This window comes from Macrobrachium nipponense, chromosome 31 (assembly GCF_015104395.2).
Source record: "Macrobrachium nipponense isolate FS-2020 chromosome 31, ASM1510439v2, whole genome shotgun sequence".
Classification (NCBI taxonomy): Eukaryota; Metazoa; Arthropoda; class Malacostraca; order Decapoda; family Palaemonidae; genus Macrobrachium; species Macrobrachium nipponense.
The window spans coordinates 29,864,297-29,879,298 of NC_061093.1; the positions used below are offsets into that span (position 1 = coordinate 29,864,297).

Below are 15,002 nucleotides of genomic sequence, written 5' to 3' on the forward strand. Positions count from 1 at the left end.
CGTTCATTTAAACTAAAGTGCTCCCTTTATCGGGCATCCACAAGACACAACCCCAAACACTAACATATACAGACATGTCCAGGATATATAATTTCACTTCACAAGCGCATTCTGAACACTTAGTAATGCCTTACGATAAAAGAAAAAGAAAGCCGCGATCCCAGATTTATAATTTAGACCAGTTCGGTAACTTGCCGCAAATCTCTTCCTGTTTGTGAAAACTGCAAATGCATTTAGGCAGACAAGTGTCATTTAATGAGACGTCACCAATCTTTGAATATTGCCGTAGGGGAAATAATAATACATTCTTCAAGCAAATGATATAGGGCGAGAAGAATATCTCCTGATTGCAACTGCAGTAAAAGTCCGAAGGAAAGATTGAGCGAGTGACCCGCAATGAAAGGATTCTGGTGAAATCAAAGAGGATGTGACCCTTTCCATTGAGGATTGGATCCTTCGATAAAAACGACCTTTTCGCGTGTCATAAGAAGATTAGAAAAGGTTCTTTGATTTATCGCGTTGTCGTGCATTGCAAATACAACGGTTAATGGAACCAGAATTTCACTTTATGAATGTAAATTGAGGTATTTTTTCTCGGAATCAAGTCTGTGGTTTAACTAAAATTATCGAAAATAGTTTCATCATTATCACCTCCTCCAACACTGACAGACGCGAAGGCCCCTGTGAAATTCCGATATTCATATCTTTCCTGTCCTTTATCTTTCACGAATTTCCACTAGTCTCCAACTTCCCTTCTCGTATTTCTCATCTAAGTAGGTCTAGAGCTTCAGAATATCAAGAAACAAAACTTTGGTTGACCTAGCGTAGTTCTGCAACACATTATCGCCGTAGCGCACTATAATAGAAATGATGACAGACAGTCATTAAATAACGCGAAACTCCATGCAAATATTAACATGAACCCAAGATTTAATGAAAGCTAAATAGACATACGACAAATAATAAACGCACTATGTTTATGGTTGCCGTTCAAGCTATTAACACCAGATGATTACTCATCTACGATATGCCATTGTACAGATGCCTGAGAAAGAAGCGTGGTCACCTGATCTTATAGCTCATTGGTTCCAGTGATGACTCAACATTTCGTCACGCCCTACGTCATCAGGTTACATGAAGTTGATTGGGCAATAACAAGTTATCTTGTTATTGTCATTTTGTAATCGAACGCACTACGTAGGTATATAGCCTTTGCCTCCTCTTCTGGTCTCCCGTGTCAATATTTTTTTATTTATTTATGAGACAGGTTTTCGTGATTTTGGCTTATATTTATGCTAGTATACTGCAGTGAAGTATAAATTAACTTAAACGAACTTAACATAATTAACGAAATAAAAGGAAACTACAGAAGATATGAAAAATGTACACATTTTTGCGTTGGTACTTTTCTTACTCATGATATCGAAGTAATGGCGTTTCTTTGGATTCCGTTTATATTTATATTCACCGAATAAGAATCAGGTAGTGAAAGTAATAGTGACATCGTCACCGAAAGAGAAGATAGGAGGTAGAATGACGCATAACGTAATGTATTCTACCATAAAGACAATAAATGACTCACGTCTTCTTTGTCATATTTCTTTAATGTGTGTATATATAATATATAAATTATTAATAATATAATATATATTTATATTATAATATATATAATATATATATATATACATACATACATTATATATATATATAGATATATATATATATTATATTTATTTATTTTATTTATAAATATATATATATTGTGACGAAGTGCCAAGTATCTGGTTACCACACTTACCATTCATTTATTGTTACCTCACAAAAGCCAGACACCTGAACCCTCATCACAGGTACTAATCGATTAAATACTCTAAAGGCAGCAGTGATCCCTTAACAACTTACCAGTATTGCAGAAAATCAGACTAAGTTCATCAAAACAGGTGTGAGGTAATCTTGTAAGTAATTAAATTAATCAAAGGGTATCACTCCATCAACAACTTTAAAAGTCTAAGTATTTCCCTGATTTCAAAAGTCTAAGTACTTCCCTAGTTCTAAGTCACTTCAAGTAAACTGAAGGAAAACAGATCAATTACCACTCTATGTTTCTACCTAACAATCAAGAAGCAATGTATACTGGTTTATTAAAATCAAAGACGGAACTATCAAACTAAATAACAATTACCAAAAATTGATATTAAAATCAAAATTTACTAAGTGAAATTCAACAATATCAGAAAAACATACTGAATTACTGTGACACAAAGTCAAAGTTTATTAATTCTTGAATTCAATAAAGTTTAATTCAATCTGAATCAACTTAAGTAAAATTAAATCGAAATTAATTTATCACAAAATTCAAGAAAATTAATTCAATCAAAATTCAAAAGTGTTAGGCAATAATTGAAATTTGGAAATTAATTCACAAGTGCTAAATAACAGTAAAACTTGAAAAGAATTCTAAGTAAATGCAGATTAATTCACAAGTGTTAAATTTAATTAAATGTGCAATGACTAATTAATGAAAATAACTAAGTCAATTAAATTGTGAATGCAAATGAAAATACAGAAAAATGTGGGCAACACCAAAATGGCGAAAAGTATTAATCACATAGAATATAAAATAAAAAGGCACACTTCAATAAGAAAATGGACAAATGCACAAAACATAAAAATCACTTCAAATGAATAAACACAAAACACAAAAATTTGCAATGTGTAAAAATGTAAATAGTTTCACTCAAACCATTGTAACTATTTGTTTTTACCAAACCTTCGTAACCATCTGTTATAAGTTATTAGTTAACCACCGTTCCTATCAGTTATTAGTTGCAAATAATAAAAATAAAACACACTACCTTTTTGGTATACCATTTTCTTTCTTTCTTTCTTGCTGCAGCTTGTCTCACACTTTCACAAAACTAGGCGCCGTTACAACAATGTTTGTTCAGATTCCACAAAAAACACTAAATAATACTAAATAAACTCTAAGAAATATCAAATCTGAAATTTACAAATTATGAGTGACCATTCAATAAGTACGAAATCGTTACGTTACTTTAACATCAAAAGTGCTATGTGAGGGAGAGAGAGAGAGAGAGAGAGAGAGAGAGAGAGAGAGAGAGAGAGAAAGAGAGAGAGATGTGAACGGTTTGAGTATTTAAGCCCGAATGAAAAACTTCTCCTTTACAGAAGCTGGACTGGAGATGACACAAAATGTTTTGGGCAATAATGCTTCCGGAAGCTTCGAAATCTTACGCAACTTTACATACAAAATGTGTAATCTGCACGTGGCTTTGACAAAGTCATACGCGTATGAGACCAGTCTGTTCAAAAAAGACACGTACTCGACTCGATCGACCGAAGCAGAAGTTCCCTTATCATACGTGATGACAGAATCCCAAAACACAATGAAGACTCGAGCTCACTTATCAAACGTGTTGACAGATTTTGAAAAACAACTCTAGCTTTGAACGGAAAAAGATATTCTCTCTCTTTCTACATTCTACGTTATATATATTCTTTTACATTATGTTATGCGAAATCTGAACACACATTTAAAACATCCTATCTCTAAGCTATCTGGGAATCTGAAAAAATGTTGTCAAAATTCTACATAACATTTTATACAGTCTAAGAGGGTATATATGCGTTTTGAAAGTAGCAATATATAATATATATATATAAATATATATATATATATATATAAGCGAATACCACAGGAAAATGATAGTCAGAAATCCAAGCACTTTCGTCTTTATTCAGACATCGTCAAGGAGCTACTAAAGTACAATTGGAGAGGAAGGCCTCAGGTACAAACAAGATCAGGAATACCAGATGGTTAATTATCAAAAGGGTAAAAATTAAAAGGGATAATCCAGGATTATCGGTATCACACGGTCACAAACTTAAACAGATTCTGACCCTAACCGAAATTACAAAGTATCTTTACAGTCCAAAACATGTAAAACTGAATATATTAATTTTGTTGCTTATATTTATCTACAACTTTTTTCATTATGAAAGCATCAACGTTTTAATAAACCAAGACTTAAATTTAGAACATTTCTATTATTTGATTTGATAAAACAAGATTCAATGATATTCCTTTTAACTGTGTCATTACATGGGACTAAGGCTCTTGCTTGACTCCAGTTAATAGGATGGTCTAAATCTCTCATATGTACAAAAATAATGCATTCGATATTTGCCCAGTTCTCACAGAATATTGATGTTGCTTGAGACGCTGTGAAAGAGATTTGCCGGTCTGTCCGTAATAGACTTTATCACACTTTTTGCAAGGAATTTCATATATGCAGCCTGGAAGATCTTTAGGAGAATTTTTTATTACTAAACTCTTGACATATTAATATTACTTGAAAACAACATTTATGTTAAAAAGCTTTAAAATTCTAGGAATATCTAAAAACCTTTCATCATAAGGTAATTTTAGAATGTTATGCTTACTAAATTCAAGTTTGTCATTAGTTGAATAAAATGTTTTTCTAGCTCTTTTCCATGCCACATCTACAAAAGTCCTTGGGTATTTAAGTTTCAATGCAATATCATAAATAGTTTTAATTTCAGCGTCAATAAACTGCGGGCTACATACACGTAAAGCCCTTAGGAACATCCCAGAAAAAACAGAGAATTTAACATTTTGATGGTGATTGGAGTAGTAATGAACAAAAGAGGCAATATTAGTTGATTTTCGAAAGACTGAAAAGGTGAAATTTCTATCATTTCTATGGACAGTTACATCAAGAAAATTCAAATTACAATTTCTTTCTTTCTCTACAGTAAATTTTATAGAAGGGACTAAATTATTGAGATTATTAAGGAATTCCTGGAGGTTTTTGTGAACTGGCCAAATACAGAAGATATCATCCACGTACCTAAACCAAATAACTTTTTGGGGCAAAATTAATATATTCAGTTTTTACATGTTTTGGACTGTAAAGATACTTTGTAATTTCGGTTAGGGTCAGAATCTGTTTAAGTTTGTGACCGTGTGTGATATCCGATAATCTGGATTATCCCTTTTAATTTTTACCCTTTTGATAATTAACCATCTGGTATTCCTGATCTTGTTTGTACCTGAGGCCTTCCTCTCCAATTGTGCTTTAGTAGCTCCTTGACGATGTCTGAATAAAGACAAAAGCGCTTGGATTTCTGACTATCATTTTCCCGTGGTATTCGATTATTTATGAAGTCACGTGCATCTACTGTGATTTTTTAAACATAATGGAAACCACACGCAACTTCTACGCCTTTTCTTTGAATTTTCCGAGCCTTGTTCTATCGTGACATCCCTTTCTGTAATGCTCTTATCATCGCTCACAAACTGAAACTCCGACTCAACTTCTACGGAAGTGCATGAACGAGCAAGTGATGCCCAAGTCGATTTTACCAGTGAGAAGTTCTTCGCCTAGCAGAGCGACCTTTCGACGAGTTTCAACGCATCATACTTCAGAAACACATCGACATCACAAAAGTGGAAGTAGATGATGCGTTCTGTACACTTAGAAGCAGACGGTATAGCTTTAATCAGACGGTTCCTGTCGATTGGAAGAATCGGATGCTGGATTATTGCTACGGAAAATTGAGAGTGCTGCAACCGTCTTGAAAGGAAGTTCCAAGTCAAGCTGAAAAATCTTATTGCTGAAAGCGACTGGACTAAGCATGCCAACATGGACTTCATGATTAATTTATCTGACAAACCAGTGGATAGTGCTACGACAGCGGCTTTGGGATATGGGTTAAGCTTTGGTGTTATTTAATGGTAACCTGGACTGTGTCGACATCTCAAAATCTTTTGTTATTTAGAAAAATTGAATCAAAACCTATGCCCTGATGATATCAATATTTGTAAAGGTATTGTGTATGGTGCTATGAGTAAACCGTCTCCCCCTAATGTACCGTGAGATTTCTCCAGGCTTTTAAGAAAATTAAAGAAGACGAAACAGTGAAGGTGACAAAAGCAGATAAATCTAATGCAGTGGTAATATTGAATAAAAGTGACTATATAAGTAAAATAATGACATTGCTAAATGACACTGATACTTATACGAAACTGAGGTCTGACCCTACACAGACAGTTGACTCCCATTTTAATAAACAAATTAAATCCATTTTGAAGGGCTTGGACCATTTAATTAAACAGTTTACACCGCAATGCGGCCTCCCTACCTTACATGTATGGTTTAGTCACGCACATAAAATCAATAACCCTATCAGACCAATCATTAGTTCAGTGGGCTCAGTTACGTATAATTTATCTAAATGGCTTGTAAAAATTCTTACTCCCTTTGGTAGGAAATATTTCTAACACGAATGTTAAAAACAATGTTGATTTTATAAACAAATTGAATAGTTTAAATTTGAATTATGATTTTAATATGGTTAGTTTTGATGTTGTCTCTTTATTTACAAAAGTGCCTGTAGATGACTTACTTGAATATTTGGAAGAGGAATTAGAGCGTCATGACATTCCCTTAAGTGTAGCAAATCTCATTAGTCTCATAAGGTTATGTATCAAAGATAGTAAAAATTTGTTTCAATGGGGAATTTTTTGTACAAAAGTTTGGCATGGCTATGGGTAATCCCTTATCTCCTGTCCTTAGCAATATTTACATGGAATTTTTTGACAAAACTCTTACCAAGAATTTTGCCCCAAAAAGTTATTTGGTTTAGGTACGTGGATGATATCTTCTGTATTTGGCCAGTTCACAAAAACCTCCAGGAATTCCTTAATAATCTCAATAATTTAGTCCCTTCTATAAAATTTACTGTAGAGAAAGAAAGAAATTGTAATTTGAATTTTCTTGATGTAACTGTCCATAGAAATGATAGAAATTTCACCTTTTCAGTCTTTCGAAAATCAACTAATATTGCCTCTTTTGTTCATTACTACTCCAATCACCATCAAAATGTTAAATTCTCTGTTTTTTCTGGGATGTTCCTAAGGGCTTTACGTGTCTGTAGCCCGCAGTTATTGACGCTGAAATTAAAACTATTTATGATATTGCATTGAAACTTAAATACCCAAGGACTTTTGTAGATGTGGCATGGAAAAGAGCTAGAAAAACATTTTATTCAACTAATGACAAACTTGAATTTAGTAAGCATAACATTCTAAAATACCTTATGATGAAAGGTTTTTAGATATTCCTAGAATTTTAAAGCTTTTTAACATAAATGTTGTTTTCAGTAATATAAGTCAAGAGTTTAGTAATAAAAAATTCTCCTAAAGATCTTCCAGGCTGCATATATGAAATTCCTTGCAAAAAGTGTGATAAAGTCTATTACGGACAGACCGGCAAATCTCTTTCACAGCGTCTCAAGCAACATCAATATTCTGTGAGAACTGGGCAAATATCGAATGCATTATTTGTACATATGAGAGATTTAGACCATCCTATTAACTGGAGTCAAGCAAGAGCCTTAGTCCCATGTAATGACACAGTTAAAAGGAATATCATTGAATCTTGTTTTATCAAATCAAATAATAGAAATGTTCTAAATTTAAGTCTTGGGTTTATTTAAAATTGATGCTTTCATAATGAAAAAAGTTGTAGATAAATATAAAGCAACAAAATTAATATATTCAGTTTTTACATGTTTTTGGATGTAAAGATACTTTGTAATTTCGGTTAGGGTCAGAATCTGTTTAAGTTTGTGACCGTGTGATATCCGATAATCCTGGATTATCCCTTTTAATTTTTACCCTTTTGATAATTAACCATCTGGTATTCCTGATCTTGTTTGTACCTGAGGCCTTCCTCTCCAATTGTACTTTAGTAGCTCCTTGACGATGTCTGAATAAAGATGAAAGCGCTTGGATTTCTGACTATCATTTTCCGTGGTATCGCTTATTTATGAAGTCACGTGCATCTACTGTGATTTTTTAAGCAATATATATATATATATATAAATATATATATATATATGATAGATATATATATAATATATAGTGAGATATATATATATATATATATATATATATATATATATACACATATATATAAATACATGCATAGATATATATAAAATACTAATAATTATATTAATATATTAATATATATAATATATATATATATATAGATATCAATATATATATACAAACATATATATAAATACCATCATACATATATAAATATATATATATATATATATATATATATATATATATATATATATATACATAGATATATATATTATATTGTCGGCACCGCCGTGTCGATTTTATGTCTTTTGATGCTGAATTATTAACTTTCATGAATACCAGTGGAAAGCGTGGGTAATGTAGCCTATCATTACGTTGTTTGCTTTAACTGCATATGACTTTTTTTAACAGCCTATCAATTTGTCCAATGGAAAACGATGCACAACAACCCTGACGCATTAGGGAAGCAGAGGTCATCATTCCTAACATACTGTAGTAACTCCAATGCATTAGCAACAAATCATGCCATTTATCATCCGTGAACAACAAGCTGCAAAATATTGTCAGCTAATTACTTCGCATTTTAGGGATTTGGACCATTGGGTTAACAGGCCGACAGCTTGAAACAGCTGGTGGAAATTAACAAAAAATCACGACAAGTCTTTACTCATAATGATCACCTGACTGGTTCTGTTCATTAATTCATAAAGTACCTCCTTACCTCACCCAACCCCCATCCCTTAGGGATATAAGGCCGTCAGTGTACCTCACGTGGTGTGCTGTAGGCATTACTAAATTGTGTTTAGGCGTCTCTTTGGCTCCTAGCAATCCGTCTCCCTTTCTTCAGTATTGCTGCCCAACCTCTTCAACTATCACTTCATAGTTCAACTTATATTTCCCGGGTCTCTAACTTGCTTTACAACCACTCCAACCCCCTCTTTCAACTGTCTTAAGATCTGAATGGTCGAAAGTGACCCAGTACTTATATTGACTAACTAAATTTTTAAAAAATCAAATCAATGAACCATCTCCAGGGAATGGTGACGCCAGGCAGTCATTCTCTCTCTCTCTCTCTCTCTCTCTCTCTCTCTCTCTCTCTCTCTCTCTCTCTCTCTCTCTCCAACTTCAAGTTTTCTTTGCTTTTGTTTTTGCTTAACTACAACACGATTCCGTAATTCTTGCTTAGATCCACATAGTTTTAGTGCTTTAGTAATATGCAAACTTGCATACAGTTAATAACCTTGTACCATCCCTAAAATTCACAATAGAATATAGAAAATAATTGTATACCATTTTTGGATGTCATAGTAATTAAAAATAACACCAATGTTTGTTTTAAAGTATATAGGAAACCCACAAATAACTTGTCATATATTCATTTTTACTCTAACCATGCGAAACAAATTAAGATGTCACCATTTTCCAGTATGTATCTCGGCGCTCTTAGAATCTGCAGTTCTGAATTTTTAGAAGATGGGTTGAAAATTATTGATAAAATAGGAGATTCATTATGTTACCCTCCATATTTTTTGGAACTTTGAAAAAATAAAGCAAAAAAGATATATTGCAATAGTATATGAATATAACAATATTTTATTTATACAACCTGGTTTTAGTATACATCTATCAATTTTGCTTTTGCATGGGATTTGTGTATGAGTGCACACCCTATGGCTGGTCTAAGGCTCTGAAAATAATCATCTATAGAAAGCTTGAAAAGCATAATAATTCTGATAATTTATAACAATATATATATATATATAATATGTGTGTATGTGTACAGATATATATACATACAAACGTTAAAATACAAATGTCAGTTATATCCAATTCCCTCTACCCAGGAAATAATACCGAAGGAGAATTATAGTTGATAAGTGGTTCGTCCCCGACAGGGTCGAACTACCCGAACAACGAGTACCAACGACGTTCAATGGACGCTCTAGACGAACCGCTTATCAATTATATTTCCCCTTTGGTATTATTTCAGAGGCAGATCGAATTGGATATTAAACGACATTTGTAACTTAATGTTTGCGTACATACAATGCCACGGTGGTGCAATAAAAATCAAAAATTATATATATATATATATATATATATATATATATATATATATATATATATAGTATATATATATATATATATATATATACATATACATATACATATATTATGTCATCACTGAAGAAATGTTTCTGAAGAATTGTTGCCACTAATTAGATGAAGCTTGTACAGGAAAAGGACTAAGCTACGTGGCCGAATTATTTTCCTGATTATTAGTTAATACTAACGTATTCGCAGCCTCATGAGAATACTGGATCACTATGACAAGGATTCATAAGTATATTTTCATGATTAGATTAGAAAGCCACCCATATGACCATAATGAATCATCCTTATTTCCCTGGCTGCAACCCAATGATGCCTTTATTAATAAAAGAAAAAAAAAGAGCTTTAGACACGATGATGCAAATAGGAGCAGGAATGACAGACTAAATAGTGATAGTCATATTAACAGTCATACTAACAGCGCTTACGAAGAATGCAATCAGTCTCTGAAAGTCACCCAAATTGCTTCACTTACTTATGTCTCCTTCATAGTCTGCTACACTAAATAAGACAGATTTGCCCTTTGTGCTGTGACAGAGCTAGATTTCACCAATTCAGGGACTCCGGCCGTTCTATGTACTTATTCTTCTACATCAGATTGGAGCATAAATCATTATCTTATCGCATTCGTTTTTTTTTAAGTTTCATACCAAAACAATATAATTTGCAATAGTTTTGAATGAGATTTTCGAGACAACTCTTTTGGTCGGTTGGGTAATTCCATCACGCATCAAAATTTAAAATGACGTAATGTAAAATTACTCACATTATATACTTATTAATTTGTTTCTTTATTTATATAGCCAGTTATTACTAGATAGGTCTAGCCTTCATGTTCATGACCTGAGGGAGCCTATTTGCTTATTCATTTACATTCATAGGAAGACAAAGGTAATACTGAATTATGCATACCTTAGATACAAGGAAAAAGCATAACAGTTTTATGATGATAGGAATATCCTATTCGTATTATGTGGTCTGACGTTTGTATGAATTCCAATAAGGGGTTTACCTAGAAAATGACAGCCACTGCAACTTTGTTTGATATAATGATACAAGATTTTTATTTCACTTAGTAAGAGCAACAATATTAAGCTTCTCTGCATTGTGATATTTCTTCATTTTAAATTATGGTTGACTGGGGTAGTATTAGGTAAATTCTATTCCCATTTGAATATTAGTGTTCAATATTATTGGATACTATTATGATAGAGAAAATATCATATTAGAAATACCCTGATGAACAGCTGATAAATTTAGTCCTTTGATCTTGAAAAAAGTTTGAGTTATGGTTTAACCCTCCCTTGAAAAAACAAACACACACACACACACACACACACACACACACACACACACATATATATATATATATATATAATATATATATTATATATATATATATATATTTATATATATATATATATATATATATATATATATATATATATAAGCCTTTGCCTTTTCCTGTTTGCGATACACCTTTATCTTGCCCTTATACCAAATAAGTCCGAATATATATTTTCATCTCACAAAAAAAGGACAAAATAATTTAATTATCTTTTAAGGTTACATGATTTATAAAACCAACCAGAGAACGCCATTTCGTATTTCGTCAATGATATCGTGTTTGCTCATTTCGTGAGGTATATTACGAAAAACAAAAACCTTGAAATCTATTTTGATGACATGCCAATAACTTGAACGTTGTCGTCAGTCCTCTGACAATAATTTGTGTTTTGGAATCTCAAAGGGAAAGAATTATTATTTTCTCCACTTCCTTTCGGATTCCAGTGCTTTCAGTGGAAGCAAAACCAAAATATTAAAAAAAAAACCGTGATGTAAAGAGACCAGTATGACCCTTACAATACGTCAATCAAGTGAACTTGGTCAGTATCCACACTGCGTTTAAAACGAATAAACGAACTAAAACACAGATATCGGTTAGTCTCCGTTATTAAGAATTATATGATGAAAAGAAAATAATTTTGTAGGGGAACTGAAGATATACAACAACTATGGCGCCTCAGCGGCGTAGTTGGTATGGTATTAGCGTTCCACCTCGGTGGTCGCGGGTTCGATTCTCGACCATTCCGTTGAGGAGTGAGAGATGTGTATTTCTGGTGATAGAAGTACACTCTCGACGTGGTTCGGAAGTCACGTAAAGTCGTTGGTCCCGTTGCTGAATAACCACTGGTTCCATGCAACGTAAAAGCACCATACAAATAAACAAATGGAGGTTAGATGTGATATCTAATATCCTACTTTCTCCCTCTCAACTGAAGCCTGTCGGTTGTGAAATTAAATGTTAGTTTGACGTTCCCTTACGAGTACTTTGACAACTCCCATCGTCAGAGACTGACATTAGAAGAGGCTACGGAATCCACCTTCAAAGTGATGCTTCAGTTTCATTTCTACTTTTGAGTTATTATATTATCTTCATATTCAAGGAGATCAAAAGCCTGACATTGCAACAGTTAGCACATACAAATTGAATATATGAAGTCTTTATGGGATTATCAAACCCACGAATATACAGATAAAATTTGGCATATATTGCAGTATCAATAAGATTTTAAAAGAGGAACTGAGGAGACCACTGAAAGAATTTGAAAGTATGTGTAAAACCAATAGTAATGAAATGGGAGCCAAGACGATGGAATCATACAGGATAGATCAGTGGATGATTAAAGGTTGATTTTTACAAGTAAATAGATGAAATCTATATAAGGATAACTGTCTTCCATGATGTTTATTTTTTGAGTGGAAGAAAACCAAGATATGAAACTGTATATCCTATAGTTTTGTAATGATAAACGAAAGAATCGAAGGCAAAAATAGTGGAAAGTTCGTATAAAGATCAAATTCGTCATTGATTTTTATTTTTGAAATATGGAAAACAAAGACATAAAAATCTCTATATCTTACTTTATATTTTACAGGTTTTTAATAATAATTGAAAGGTTATGGTGCTTGCAATAATAACTGAACTGTTACGATGCTTATTATAGTGACTGCATCGTGCTGAAAATGTCGTAACAGTCAAATCAGCCAATATGTAACTCTCGGGGCGACCAAGAGTTAAAAATAAATAAAATAAAATTAGCCAATGACAGTTTATTCTTTAATCTGATGAAAAAAAAAATAGCCTCTTAAAATCGATAAACTCTGTCGAGGTTGTTAGAGGTACATGTCCCCGAGGCACCAGGCCTGAAGGACTAATCCGATTGCTTTAGTCTTCAGTACCCCAATTCCACGTAGTGTGGGAAAATTGTTCCATGACACGTACCGCGGAGCTCAGCAATTCCGAAATTATCAACTTTGATCATCGGCGCGCCGATAAACTTCGCTGCATGATAAAATTCGTGGCAATTAGAAATGGTTCGTTAGAGACGAAAATAATTATTGATGTAAGAATTATAATTCCAAATTTTAGAGCATCCATTAACTTTACAATTATTGTTCTACTATCTAGTTATCAACAGATATAAACGCAATGAAAAAGAATGAATGAAATGTTATCGTTTTATTCTTAATACCACGCAAGAATTGTAAACCCCGACAGTTTAATCTAATATATATACTTAAGTTTATATATATATATATATTAATATATTATTATTTTTATATATATATATATATATATATGTATATATATAAGATATATATATATATGTAAATATGATATAATATGATATTTATATATATATAGATATTATAATATGGATATACATATATATGTATATATATATATGTATATAATGTGTATATATGTGTATATAATATATATATATATATATATATATATATATATATATATATGTCATCATTCTTCTGTTTCCCTTGTAACTGATTTGTAAGAAATTATTTCATATAATCCCCTTATAATAACAATTTTCCCCAAATGTAGAAAATTATTACAATATATAATAGCCATCCTCTCTCTCTCTCTCTCTCTCTCTCTCTCTCTCTCTCTCTCTCATCTCTCTCTCTCTCTCTCTCTCCCCCCAACCTTATCCGAAGTCCTATGGCCTAAGCCAAACGTTCAAGGAAAGGTCAACACTAGGAACAACAGAACTGTAATGGCCTTCTACACTTAACAGTTCCCCGAGAATAGAACTCGGCAAAGCCATTCAACCTCTGTCTAAAGGAAGAAGCCCAAAAGGGCATGAATGTATGTTAAGGTTTTTGTTTTATTTTTATTTCGTGGAGTCTGGCAAGGAAATAAATATTTGTAAGAGCTAGGCTCCTCAGAATAAAGATAAGAATTATTCGACTTCCAAGGCAGATTTTTCTTTTTGATAAGATGGCAAATTCGCCGTTAAATGAGATTCGCTGTTCACCGTACACAGGCTGGAGCTTAATGTTAATGAAAGTAATTAATATTCACTTTTATCATGGTTATAATTTTCCCTGAAAACTCGAAATAACCAAATGAAAACGGAAGTAATCGTTAGAATCACTTTTAACGTTGAAGCGTCATACAGTACTTTCGATAATGATGTATCGATATATAATACTTTTGACGATGAAGCATCATTTATACAGTATGGTCTGAGTGATGTAACATTGAAGAATACATTCGACACTGATGTATTATCATATAGTAGTCCTTCGCTGATGCACCATGCTACGAGGAGGCTGAATTTCTCTCAGGGCAGTCGTAGTTTGTTTATTTTTAACAATCGTGGAGTTAGGAACCCCATTAGGTAACTATTCTAGGAAACCCTATAAGAACTTCTTTCATTAAAAGTTTTGCAGATGCGTTCTCTTCTACCAGGTAAACTTTTGTATTTAAAAAGGGACAGGTTACGAGGGCAAACTAACGGTTACTCGGCATCAAATAAAGACGCCCATTTTCTTGGTGTGGGGGGGGGGGGGGGGGGGGGGGGGGGGGGGGGGGGTGGGGGGGGGGGGGGGGGGGAGTTAGGGTGCGAACAATGCGAATCAG

At 33.0% G+C, this 15,002-nt stretch overlaps 1 protein-coding gene across 1 annotated transcript in view; it reads right to left on the reverse strand.

The window, feature by feature from the left end:
- Positions 1–15,002, reverse strand: part of LOC135206496 (protein snakeskin-like) — a 279,333-nt gene that overhangs the window by 53,876 nt on the left and 210,455 nt on the right. The window lies entirely within an intron of this gene.